We start from the raw sequence: 14,173 nt of genomic DNA, 5'->3' as shown, positions 1-14,173 counted from the left end.
GCTCAAGCGTGCCTATGTGAAATTCACCAACTCCAAGGGCACATGTTCTGACCTCTTCCTACATGAAGGGTGGCTGGATTGTTTGTTGCTGATATTCTTTTCTTTATGACCTAGGTAGAGTTATATAGTAGAAAGTGATAAACAACGTGGTATTTCTGGAATATCTTGAGTCTGGTGACCCCTGGACCAACACTGAGTTCACCACACTAGCATTTCATAAACACATTCACCCTTAGGCTGTGTTTGAGAGGCAGAGGGCTTTCATTTAATATGAAGCTGATATTATTGATTTTTCTCTCACACATGGTGGGGGTGTGATAACCCAGACCTTATATTTATTAGCCCGACTAATCATCAGTAGTGGTTGAACTTCAGAAAGTTCAGGGCTTTGGTGGAGTTTCAAATACTCAAGACTGGATGCTCATCAGGAGTGGAGGGAAAACACTGAAGATTTTTTCTTTATTCCTGAACTGTTTTCTTAGTGGTATCTGTTTTCTTTTATCCCAGCCTTTCTGTTTAAGAACAATCCTGTAATTATCTCATTTATAAATTCCTTTTCTGTACATTTTTCTGTTCCATCCAAAAATTGTACAGAACTCTTTAACAGAAAGATTCATTTTTTTAAAATTACCATGGGAGAGGGTATTATTTCAAATAGTCTCCAATGTAAAACATCGTGTAGTAGAAAGAACATAGAATGTGGCAAAATACCCCAGGTTGAAGACAGTTTCATCCACTTACAGAATAAAATTGGGCAAATGACTTATCTTTTCGGCTTTTGTGCCCTTATTTACTGAATGTGGATAAAAATAATGCAATTCACAGGTTTTTAATCCTAAGTGACATATGTAAAGGGTTCTTTTTTTAACACAACCTGGTATATAGTAGATGGTCAAAAAATACTAACTTTACCATCCCATTTCTTTTTATTATCAACTTATCTATTAGAGATTGAGCTGAGGCTGTCTAATGCTTCTTAGCTACCACTCTCAGACTTCCAAATAATCTATAACAACCTAAAGAGCCATATCCATGATGGGCTGATTTTGTATTTCCCAGTCTCGACCTAGTCCATGCTCAATAAGCTTTTTTGAAGAAATTCACAAAATAAACTTGTTGAAGAGGGTGTTGCTACTATAAGCAATTTAAGAGAAGGAGCAAGCCTCATTCACTGTTATATTCCTAGTCTTTGTCTCACAGGAGGTACTCAGTTAATATTTGTCACTGAATTAGTGAATAAGTGAATGACTGAAAATCATGATCTATTCCAGCTTGCAATGATATGGTGATGCAAAGCCCTAAGTAGAAAGAAAATTTATCTATCAATGTAGAATGTGCTTTGATTTGGTAGCCTGTAAGAAAAGACATGAAAAAGGAAGAGAAAAATTGCAGAGTAAGTAGATTTGATCTGAGAAAATGCCCTTACAAGGACATTAATATCATTTTAAATAAATTCTAAGAATCAAGGAACAGGTTTTTGAGTTAGGGAAGAAATCAGCATATTAAGTGTTTCTACTGAAAGTGTAAGTCAGTTTGTCAATAATCTGGCATAATTTTGAGGAAGATAAGGTTTATTTTTGTACCTCTTCTGTCTTTTATTCATTATCGTTTTCTTTTTCCTTCACTTTTTTTTTTTTTTAATCTCCCAAACAGTGACTGTTCCTTTTTAACCACACTGCATGCTGCCTGGGGTCCTAAAACTTTTCTTGCTGGTCATTCATTCAACAGTTACAACCGCTCAAGGGCAGCCTGTAGCCAAATGACTGTCTGATGGCAGGTCTGAAAGTCCATCTCCTTGTCTTGAGGCAGGAAAAATTCTGTGATATCATTTATGTTCAGATCTTCCTGTAGAATTAGGGTGGGTCTGGAAATTACCCAAAATTGTATTACTTCTTGGCTTTTCTCCCTGGCCTTTGTCCCACTTCCTCACTGATATCTCTTGGGACTGCTTTCTTCATAAATCACTGGCACAGGTACCCTCATCTCAGGCTCTGCTTTTTGAAGACACTGGAGCACTACTCTAGGCCAGGTATTTCTCTCTAACTCTGCACCTGAAAATACTACTGACCATATATCTACTGACTAATGAAGCTAAGATGATGTCACTCCAATTACTTTTGTGGTAATAATTCGGGACTACCCAAAACTTGCTTATTTCTAACCTACTCTTAGTTAAATTCAGTTTCCTATCCACTTTTCATTCTAATTTCCTTTGAACATGTAGCAGCTCCTGTGATCTTAAAGTTTATTTTTACTCTTTCAAGCTCCTGACTTTGACTCCAACTCAAAGATTCTGGTTTGGATTGACCAGTAAACATTCCTAATTTTAGTTATCTAATAGTTGGATGTTTTCCCCACTTGACTCAGGCCTAGGACTCTAAGTGCTTTCTTATCATATGCAAGCTTGAAGAGGGGTAAGGGTGGTGAAGCTTCAGGTACTCTGCTAGACAACTAGAATTCAAAGATGGCTAAAACTGTGTCTTGAAAAATAGCACCAAGTTAGCAATTATTGGTGCAGTGGCTCTAAAATTCTAAGGGAACACCCTTAAAAATACATGGAAAAAGGAGAAAATTTGCAACACTATTCCAGCTCTGAGTGACAGTTAACCTACTGCAAGTAGAGATGTCCACTTATAACCAGGTCTATGGAATAGAACTGACAAAACATTGGTGGCATCTGCTGCATAGCAGCTATCTTGAAAGACAATAAGGAGATCTTTCATCAATTATATACTGCCTATTTCTGGAATTTAAAAGGCAAGGTCTTTTGTTCACCCTATCTAGAAAAATGGACAGCTTTCTTTCTAACACAAAGAAAATACTTTCTACAATGCCAGAATGCACTCTTTTCTCTAGCATCAATACCAGTTCCAAGATTTTGTACCAAGCCAAGTAGCTGTTCATGTGTAAGGGAGAGACAAAGATGCTCAGAAATGGGTAGAGGCAGAGGCAGGTGGGCATACTCAATACCACCCATGAATAATTTATTAAATAATAATGTATAGTTGAGAGACAGTTGACAAGGAGAAAAATCAACACTGAGAATTTAGGAACAAAAGAGGTGTTAGTATAAGATATTGTCCGGTTAGGAGTAAAACCAGTTAAATTTGACTAAAAATTATAAATATAGTTTTAATTTTAAAATTAGTCTGAAAAGAACACATATGTATGAAGAAGTAATCTGAAGCTATAATTTGATTCTAACTCCAGATTTTATTTATTTTAATGCAGATCATGAAATGGAAGGAAAGTTTGTAGAAAGAAATAAAAATTAGTAAATTCCTCATTTTATATGGGAGCAATTATTTTTAACTTTGTTAATTAGCTTTATATAGGATAAGGTTCTGTTTTGAAAACCTTGAAAGTAACCACAAATAGATTAAGATTTATAGCTTTCAAATTACTAAGGAAAAATGGAGGCAGGCATTTTGTGAAAGAGAGGGAAAAGAAAGAAAAAAGCAAAAATTATATTTTAAAGAAAAGTTTTAAAAGTTATCATATAAAAATATTATAAACAGTTTAAATTATCTTGGTGAAAAAACAAAGACCCAGACTTGGCTGAAAGCAAAATTTAAATGTGTGATGTTAAATTGATATACAGTTGGCCCTCTGTATCCATGGGTTCCACATCTGCATCCACATCCACTGTGGATTGAAAATATTCAGGAAAATAAATTCCAGAAAGTTCCTAAAAGGAAAACTTGAATCCGAATTTGTCATCCACTGGCAACTATTTACAAAGCGTTTACATTGTACTTACAACTATTTCCATAACATTTACATTGTATTAGGTATTATAAGTAATCTAGAGATGATTTAAAGTATACGGGTGGATGTGGGTAGGTTATATGCAAATACTACACTATATTCTAGGAGGGATTTGAGCATCTGTGGATTTTGGTATCTGAGGGAGGTCCTGGACCCAACCCCCCATGGATGCCAAGGGACAATTGTATTCTTAAAGCAAAGCATAATTAAACAAAATTTACTTGAGTTTAGAATTTAAAATAAAAGGTATAATTCATAATAGATATGGAATAGTAGTTTATCATACAACATAGCATCAGTAATTCGAAAGCAAAAATAGAAATACAAAGAGTAATTGATTCTAGCATAATTATTGCTGAATATTTTAAGGGAGTTAAAAAACTGAATAACAATTTTATATCAACACACTCACATACACACACACGCGCGCACACACACACACACACACACACGTACCTAGTTGAGACTACGTATTTTTCTTATAATTCTGTAAACATTTCAAAATTGATCATATGCTAGGCCACCAAGATATGTAAAGATACTTTTAAAAATTTTAAATTAGAAATAAACAAAAAGAAGTTTAAACTAATAAAACACTGAAAATGAATCTTTTAAAATAAAACAAACATAATTTTAGGTAACTATTGGGACAAAAAGAAATTAAATTTAGAAATACATAATTTTAGAAAATAATTAAAATTTAAATTCTACGCATCAAAATTTATGAGATGTGACCAACATGGCAAAGAGAAAAAAAATGCATAGCTTTAAATGTTTTCATCATTTGAAAATAAACACTGATAGAAGTGATTAAAATGCTTCATTCAAGAAGTTATGTAAAACATAGCATACTTAAAGAAAACAGGAGAATATGATAAAAGCAGAAATCATTAAATTGGAATGCAAAGTTAAATTGATACATCAGTATTTTGTTGAGAAAACATTGAAATAAAAACTTCTAAAAAATCTGAAAAAATGGATATGACACATAAAGAGAAAATGAAAAAAAAATATGGTCTTTTCATCATTCACATCCCTGAAGACACATAAGATAACACATCTGGTTAGTAATGCAGCTGACAGTTAACACCGCCAGAGATACAGTCTTAAATCTTATTGCCTGGTTAAAAGAAAAGAAAAAAAGAAAGAAAATAAGTAATTAAATTTATCTCAAAAATTTCAAAGCAGTTTCTTTAGGAAATAAAGAATAGGAAACTAAAGCTTAGTCTTAAAGAGTAAGTTACATAAAATGTCAGTTAAGAAATGGTAGAGATAGGATTCAGATTTAAGTTTGCTTGATCCTAACCCTTTAATCTCTGGAGAACTTGCACAGAGCACTTGTCATATAGTTCTATGTCTCACATTTGGCTAACACACAAAGGCAACTCTAGCAGTATCAGCCTGCATAGCTATATGTGATTTTCTCTAGCAGTACTTTGCAAGTGAATATAGGACTAGATCACAAGGTGTAGGTCCATGCTTTCCTAAGGAGAAATCTACAAAGGACGCTCTAGTTTGAACTTGCAACAATAACAACAAAAGGAGGAATGCATGAGGAGCAAGTTCCTCTTCAACTAAACTTCATCAACTAGAAGAAGGACAATTTGCATACTTCCCAAGGTCCAAATACAGGTGCTAAAGAAGGAAGCAGGTCTGGGTTCATCGGAAAAGGAATACCATATAAGAAAGTTTCCTTGAGGTGGGGATAAGACCCCAATGTGTGGAGGCCAGATGGAAGACTAGGGACTGTTTGGAGGTCCTAAGTGGCAGTCAGATAGGAATTCTTGTTCTCACCAAGTAGCTTCAGTCAAAATCCCAGCAAGGGATCCCTAAGGAATCCACCTAAGTGCTCCAAAAGAGGAAGAATCCTCTTTTTACACATTTTAACACATGGTATCCCAGCAGATAACACTAACCCCAGATCATTAGTGCTTTGATCAAGTATATCCTGTCTGCTCTTTTCTTTCCTCCTTCCTTCACCCCAGCCTAAAGAGATCAGAGGAGCAGTTAGGGAGTGGAAGAGGAGGTGGAGAGAGGAAGAGGGAGGAGTTTGGCCACTGGAACTCCATTGCGGGTTCCAGTCTAGGGCAGATGAAAGCCAGGGAAGGAAGAAGCTTTAAGTGGGACAAGAGTCTAGAGTTCTGAGATTACACTGCATGGAAATTGTTAATTACAGAAACAAGATAAATCTTACGACTGAAAAGACTTTTAAAAACTGTTTCTGACCTGAGATTTTACATAAAGGATGGGAAAGAATGAATTCATAGAACATGGCTGAAATGGCAAAACAATACTATACGTACAGACTTTCAACAGGTACATGAAAAGGGGCTCAACCTCACTAATCATCAAGGAAATGCAAATCAAAAACACAGGTGTGAGCTATCACCTCACACCTGTTAGAATGGCTGTTATCAAAAAGACAGGAGATAACAAGTGTTGACAAGGCTGTGGATAAAATGAACCCTTGTGCATTGCTGGTGGGAATGTAAATGGTGCGGCCACTACAGAAAACAGTATAGAGGTTCCTCAAAAAATTAAAAATGGAATTACCATGTGATACAGCAATCTCACTTATGGGTATATATTCAAAGGTAATGAAATCAGGAACTCGAAGAGATATCTGCACTCCCATATTCATTGCATCGTCACTCACAGTAGCTAGGATATGAAAACAACACTTGCACAATGGAATAATATTCAGCCATGAGAAGGAAGGCAGTCCTGCCATTTGTGACAATGTGGATGGACCTTGAGGGAATTATGCAAAGTGAGAAAAGTCAGACAGAGAATAACAAATACTGTATGGTCTCATTTATATGCAAAATCTGAAAAAGCAGAACTCAGAGAAGAATGGTGTTTGCAAGGGGTAGGGGATGGGGTGGTGGGAGAAATGGGCAGATTTTGGTCAAAGGGTACAGTTACAAGATGAATAAATTCTGGAGATTTAATTTACTGCATGATGACTATAGTTAACAATACTGTTAAGTTGCTGAGAGATTTAATTTTAAATATTCTCATCACAGAAATGAAATGGTAATTATATGAGGTGATGGAGGTGTTAACTAACCTTACTGTGGCTATCATTTTGCAATATATAAGTGTATCAAATCATCAATATGTACACCTTACACTTACACAATGTTATTTGTCAATTATATGTCAGTAAAGCTAGAAGGAAACTAACACCCACAAAATCAAACCAGTAAATCTAATCATCCAATGATCGAATTTTATGCTTCTGTTGTTTTTCTTGTCACCATCTGATGTCGCTGTGGAGCGCATATTGAGTGAAGCATGGTGAAGTCCTCTAGAATTGCAGTAGCATGATGGTGACCCAGGGACATATGGCTAAATAGCTGGCACTCCAGTAGGTACTTAAGCACTGTCACAAGCAGTGTGGTGACGGAGGTCAGAGTTGCTTGCTGGACAGTAATTTCTCAAGGTTTAAAATAAGTTGAAGTCAGTGTTCCATATGATTCCCCTAAGCTACAGTAGCCCCACTGTCCCTTTAGCTCTGCACGTACAATGTTACAGCCCTTTGCTACATCATTTCCCAGTGCACAGAAGTCCTTTACCTTACCAGTTCCAAAACTTGTTCCATTCTCTGTTCTAGGACATCTGACATTTCCTTGTTCAAATGGACAAGAGAAGGAGATACTGAATTGATTTTGTTATAATTACAAGATTGGAAGTAATTTCTTTTTTGCTTTTGATCGTTGTAGGAGTACTGTTTATGTCATTCATTTTCTTAAAAAGAAACCTTCCAAAAAGCATGCTGGGCAAAGTCTTGATTTGACCTCCAAATGCTGCATTGTCTCCATGCAGATTAATCAATATCTTTCTGTTGCTTTGTAAATTGCCAGTCTAATGCACACCAGCCTCGACCAGCCAAAGAACAGAATGGCTTTACAGCACTTGTGGATAGATGGACAACCATCTTCCTCTAAGTTGTGCCTGCTGCCCAGTTTATTACTCTCATTAATGACTCCAACCTCCTGGGGAAATGAAGTGCTTTGTCACACACTGATCTTGCTTAAAAGAAGGTGTCTTCATCCTCTGCTCTTATTATCAAACAGAAAGTCTATTGTTACTCACAGTTCACTATTAACAGTGCAGGAGGCAGGGGTGGACAATGCATACTTGGGCTTTGCAGTGAGGTCTGGCAGGTCTCCTCAGGGAGAGACCAGGAGAAGCGTTTCCATATAGATGTTTTGCCCAGCTTCCCCCATCTACCTCCTGCTCCCATCAAAAAGACGTCATGATTAATAAAAGATGGATCTTTTGAACAAACTTTGAATTTGGTCTCTGAGGCTTTTATTTTTGTTGCCACAAATGGATTAGCAGAGCAGCTTCCTGGCCCCATTGTGTATCTCAGGGCAAGGCAATGACAGTTGTTTCTTTCAGCTTTGATTAGTGTTTGCTTATCTGGGTTCATTTTCAGAAAATTCTAAGCTGAGTACTTTTGTTCTTTTAAGATGTGAATTGTCTCCCCTCCCCCAAAATTCATATGTTGACGCCCTAACCCCCCCGCTTTGACTGTATTTGGAGACAGGGCCTGGGAGGAGGTGATAAAGGTTAAATGAGGTTGTAAGGGTGGTGCCCTTGTACTGTAAGTTCTATGATAGGAGGGTTTGTATCTGTTGTGAATTTATCCCCAGTAACTGCCACAGACTTGCCAAAGGATAAGTGCCCAATGAATATTTATTGAATGAATGAATTTGAATAAATGAATTCCTGTTTCATCATGGCCTAACTTATGTTAGGGCTCAAGCCAAAATCCCTGACATCCTAATTCAGGTGACAGCTCTACATCTGGCAAGATTACAGAAGATCACACATAAAGATGTTTGGATGCATGTACTCAGTTTTGGCAGGAGGGACATTTATCAGAATCTGATCATCCATATCTGTATCAATTCCTCAGCCCACACAAAATCTTTGTAAAATTCTTTTCCCCTTCCCTCCAGTTCAGGGATTCCGAGTTAGATGGTTGTTATCTACCACAGTTCAACCCTAGAAAATGAATCTGATCAAGCAAATCTAAAGACTGAATGAAGAGGTTAGCAGTAAATGGATCCAATCCCTGGATGGCTCTGTCTAATTATTAGCAACCTACACTATATAGAATTAATCAAATTATGAAATTATTTTGGCCAGCATGCCTGTTAATAAGTTTAATTATTTTAAAACATACATGCAATTGAATTTATTAAATTGTCACAAATTAGGGTCACACCTGAATTATCCACAAGTTTGTGCATTGTGAATCAGGGTCTTGTCTTTGTACTGAATGACCACACCCTAATCTAAAGAGAATAGATCTGTACTGACAGGGGTCCACGATAAGCAGAGAGTGCTGGAGACTCCAGCACCTTGAGAATTTCCCTTTGCTAAAAACAAAAAGCACTGTTGTTGACCTGGGGATTCATACTTTCTCTAGGTTCTCTCTTCCCTATCTCTCTTTCGTCTGCATGGAGTCTCACTGTGTCATAGAGAGAGAGGATGGCATCCTCGGAGATTTACTGTTGCTGGCATTTGTCTTCCCAGGCTTCACTGATGGGGAGGGGGCCATATTTCGAGGCAGCCCATTTTGTTGATAAGCAGCCTAATGGTGGAAATTTCTTACGTTGATATGAAATCTATGCCTTTATGCCTTTACATGGAGTGTGTGTGTGTGAGAGAGAGAACCTACTGTATGAAATTACACTGATATAGATGACACGGTTTTTTTTTTTTGGGGGGGTGGTACGCGGGCCTCTCACTGTTGTGGCCTCTCCCGTTACGGAGCACAGGCTCCGGATGGGCAGGCTCAGCGGCCATGGCTCACGGGCCCAGACGCTCCACGGCATGTGGGATCTTCCTGGACCGGGGCACGAACCCGTGTCCCCTGCATTGGCAGGTGGACGCTCAACCACTGCGCCACCAGGGAAGCCCTAGATGACACAGTTTTATTCTTCCTTCCTGCCTCTGGCCTTTCAATCCGTACTTGGGAGCCAGTTTTTCTTTTGCTATTTGGCTGACATTTCAGGCAGCTCCTATACTTTTTGTGGTAACTTGTAGAAATACAAACATCCTCTGGTTATTACTAGTCATTAAAAGTCTCTTTTCAGTAGTTAAATGTCTATTTTCAAGCAGTTGTCAAAATTCTGAAACTAATGCTGCTCTAGTCCCCCAGCTTCTTGGTTGCCCTGAGCTCTGAAGTACTGCAGTGGGGAAGAGCTGAAATAGTTGTCACCTGGTGGTTGGGTCCCAGCCTTTTGTGATCTCAGCCAAAGGGGAGATAAACAGATGCTCCATTTTAATATCCTCTCATGTTGATAGAAAACCCAATTCTTGCTGCTTCTGAACAATGCAGATAGAACAATCCTATCTCGCATTTACACTCAACCAGTTCAAATGTTTGAAGACAGCTATTTTGTCATCACTTATACCTCGTCTGCTTTCCATTGCCTGTTCCTCAAAGATGATGGCGGCTTTCAGACCCCTCCCCACTCTGATTTTCTCCTCTGGTCATATTCTAATTTGCCATGGTCCTTAAAATGTTGACCTGTAATTGAACATAATACTCCAGATGTGGCTCGATCAGCATATAGAAAGACGATTACTTCCCATAAACCAGAAATTACACTTGTATTAATGCAGCCTAAGATCCTTGGCTTTTTAGCAGCCGCATCGCACTGAATTACAGAGTTGACTGTAATTCAGAATAATATCCAATTTAAAGCAAGTGCTATTCCCCTGCCAGCTGGATAGGGTTTCCCATTCAAATGGAGCATTTAAGCCAAAATGAGGTTAATATGTGACCAGAGGTGACATTAGACCACCAAATCACGTTGTGCTCCTAAATTGGTTGACTAATAAGTGTCACAAATCAGCTCAAGTGAAACTGGAAGTGTCAACTACCCTGACTCCTTGTCAACAGGAGGAGAAATTGGGGTGGTGGTGATAATAAGTCATTTTCCAGAATTATTCATAGGTGTTTTGTCTGAAGGAATAGGCTTATTTATTATACAACTTGCTCTCTTCAGATGTTAATGGAATATTTAAAATTCGGTTCCCTTTAATTTTTAAAAACAACATGTTTCTGATTTGAAAATACTTGTTCATTGTAGAAATTTGGAAAATATGGTAAAGTGTAAAGAAGAAAAATTAACCTGTATCTGCAGAGATAATTACTGATAGCATTTTAGTGTCATTGCTTTTTTGTTTGAAATTGCTTTAGCAAAAGGGAACAGTCACATGAATTAACACAGGTTTATAATATTCATCTTTACTAATCAAAAATAAATGCCCCTGAGTTTCTTCAACCAGGAGGAGCTTCCCTGAACAATGTTCATGGAGGACTTGACTGATAACTTATTATGCAAGAATTAGAGAAGTGTGATCCATAACGTGTCTGCGTCTTTGTGACACTACCATATTTGTAGGTAAAAAATAGTTGAATATTGGCAATATCATATGGTTCAGCATAGTCAATTTGTGACAGTCTTGCAAAGAGTTTCTTGAATTTTGTGGGTGTTAGGACAGTTCTTCTGTAGTTGATATAAGTAGCTCCATTTGACAGGAGAATGTCGGAGACTAGATAAAAGCTGCCCACCCTTATGTTTTTTAATGATTAAAATGCAAAGACTAAACAGCCAAAACACTTTGCATAAATGTTGATGTGTTAAGTATATTTTAATATACCTTTAATGTGCTTGGTAACTGGTCTTAGATAATGTACTTCTAAGTATGAGCTTTTTATTGATGGTGTCTCTCTGTTTTGCACTCTCTGTCTAATATAAATAGTGCTGACCAGGAGCTTAGATTGATGTCCTCAGGAGGGATGAAATAATGCAGGAGTTCTATTCCCACTCATTTTCGTTTTAAGGAAATCCCAGGCCTGTGTGTCCATACAAACACATTTTCAAATAGGTTGAATAAAGCATCCCTCTCTTGATCTAAATAAAATATCTTAAGAGTGGTATAAATCTAATTACTGGTACCAATCTTCCATGTGGGCAGCACTTGCGTGAAAGAGAAATACATTTCTTTGTGGTGATTATTGCTTAGTGATCAACTGTTCAATTGAATTAGCCTTAATTTTCCATTTTGCTTGCCTTTCAAGGTATAATTAAAGGCTGATGTCAAATCTCACTCCAGCTCTCATCGATAACTTCCACTTAACCACTTTTAAGAAGACAGCCAGGCTTTAGGCTCAGACAAAGAGGCTACAATTCACAACTTACTGTTTAGATGACCCTTGAAAGCCATCCCTGGTCGATAATTCAAAACAGTGTCCAAGTCTCTGTATAAAGGGAAGGAATTAACCTTTCATGCCCTCATAGCAGTGTTTCATCTAGGTAATGTAAATCATTTAGACTGAAAACATAACAAGATAAAGAGCAAATTTTTTCTCTGAATGTGAGTGAAGTGGGCTAAGAAAAGAAAAGCAGTCATTTCCTTTATATTATGCTAGAAACAGAAAGAATAACACTTCTGTGGTTGGGCTGAGAACGCTACTTGTTAGGCTGGTGTTGGCAGTGGAGGAGGTCAGAAGTGGCACCAGATAGCTGCAGGGATCGCCAAGAAGCAGGTTACATGGGAAACAAATGACGTGCAAACTGTTATATTAACCATTGTTTCGTTACTTACAGCAGAAGAATACTCTCCTATTTGTAACCTCCATTCATTCCCTCAAAAAATCTCAAACGCCTCCTTTACACAAAAGAAACTGAATCGAGGAGAAATTAAGTGATGGATTGGGTACGGCACAGTAGAGTCAGAACTTGAATTCAAAACTTCTAAATCCATGACCCGTGCTTTTTCCACTAACCCACAGCTGCTGGAATGGCCTTGTGTCTTCCTCTCCATTCTCATAGAAAGCCACGTAGGGAAGTACTAATATATCCACGACCAAGTGGTGGAGAGGTTCATCTCTCTTCTGAGTGCTGGATATCAGAGGTGATGACCTTTGACAGTTGAGGGTGAAATCAAATTCAGTGTCATACGTAGAGTTAGCAATGAAGTCAGCATGGCACTTGACAAGTAAGTGTTGTTGCGTAGTGCGGAGTTTAGTCACAGTGATGATATTTTCTCAGTTCAATTTCTTGGAAATCATAAAATAAGTACATTCTTTTCTTTTTAATTGAGTCCAGATAGTACAGAAGGATATAAAGTGGAGACTAAATCATCCTTCCATCCCACTTCCTCACCCTCATGCCCACTCCTGTTCCTAAACTGTAACCATTTAAATTATATTCTAGTTAATCTGGTACTTGTCACCTTACTTTAAAATTGTAGGCTCACACTTGACTCTGTTCTTTGCTTTATAAATTTACAATTTTCCTTTAACTTGTATTATAGAAGATTAAAGTAAACCCATTTTTTACTCCCTCCCATATAGCCTCCATTCCTTTTTTCTGCTTTTAAAACAATAAGTATTACATCATATATAACATATTATTATATTTTATAACATTATAGTTAAGAACACTATTATATTATAATTTGTGTATTAAATATAATATTGTATGTTCAATTTGTAATGTATGGTTATAATATAATATATATTATTTTTATTTTGGATACCTTTGCAACTCCAAATAATTCAGCTGTTTAAACACTCATGTGAGACTGAAACAACAGAAAGTTTGATAGTGCGTTTTCATACATAGGTAGGGCTTGTGGATGGGGGGAGATACAGGCTTTACATGAGAGGACTTGCTATAAAGCTAGCTTCAATTTATTGCATTAAAATATGGAAAAAAATTTAGCTAAAGTATACATAGGAAATGTTCTTTATCATAAAAGATTCTGTATTTGACAATTAATGTGGGAATATTTTGTATGTTATATCTTGTTAGTAGAAGTAGACCTCATTAAGTCAGGAGATTTAGACAAACATTCCCCCATCAAGAAGAAGAAAAAATTTTGGTCAGAAAGACACTTGATCCAGAAATGATAAAGGAGCAGAGGTAATTCTTGAGGCCATCACAAAGGGAAATGAGAAGCGGACTCTGAAGTGTTTGAGGAGAAAACAGTGGTCCAAATATCATCATCATTACTTAGATGTTAAACTAGGGGTAGAAGGGCAAACAGTGAGTCTGCAAGATCTCAAGAATGTGCGGCATGTTTTTTGTCTTTCTCCCTCTGGCATATTTTTGAACAGCAGAGATAAACCAAGTGTTTCGGAGTCAGCTTTGATTTGCATGTACGACTTGCTAACTCTGTGAAGGAAACCTGGAAATGAGGAATTGTGGAGGCCATTCGCCTGGAGGTTTCTGTGAATTAGAGTAGAGCAGGTTGCTAGAAACCACACAGCAATTGCTTGCTCTCCCTGTCTTTCGTACTCACTGGCCGAGAGTCTTTGGCGCCCTCAGATAAATTAAAGACACGCACGCACACACAAAACAAACAATTA

This window comes from Globicephala melas, chromosome 6, assembly GCF_963455315.2.
Source record: "Globicephala melas chromosome 6, mGloMel1.2, whole genome shotgun sequence".
Taxonomy (NCBI): domain Eukaryota; kingdom Metazoa; phylum Chordata; class Mammalia; order Artiodactyla; family Delphinidae; genus Globicephala; species Globicephala melas.
The sequence above is the reverse complement of the archived record's forward strand: the minus strand, read 5'-3'. Positions refer to the sequence as shown.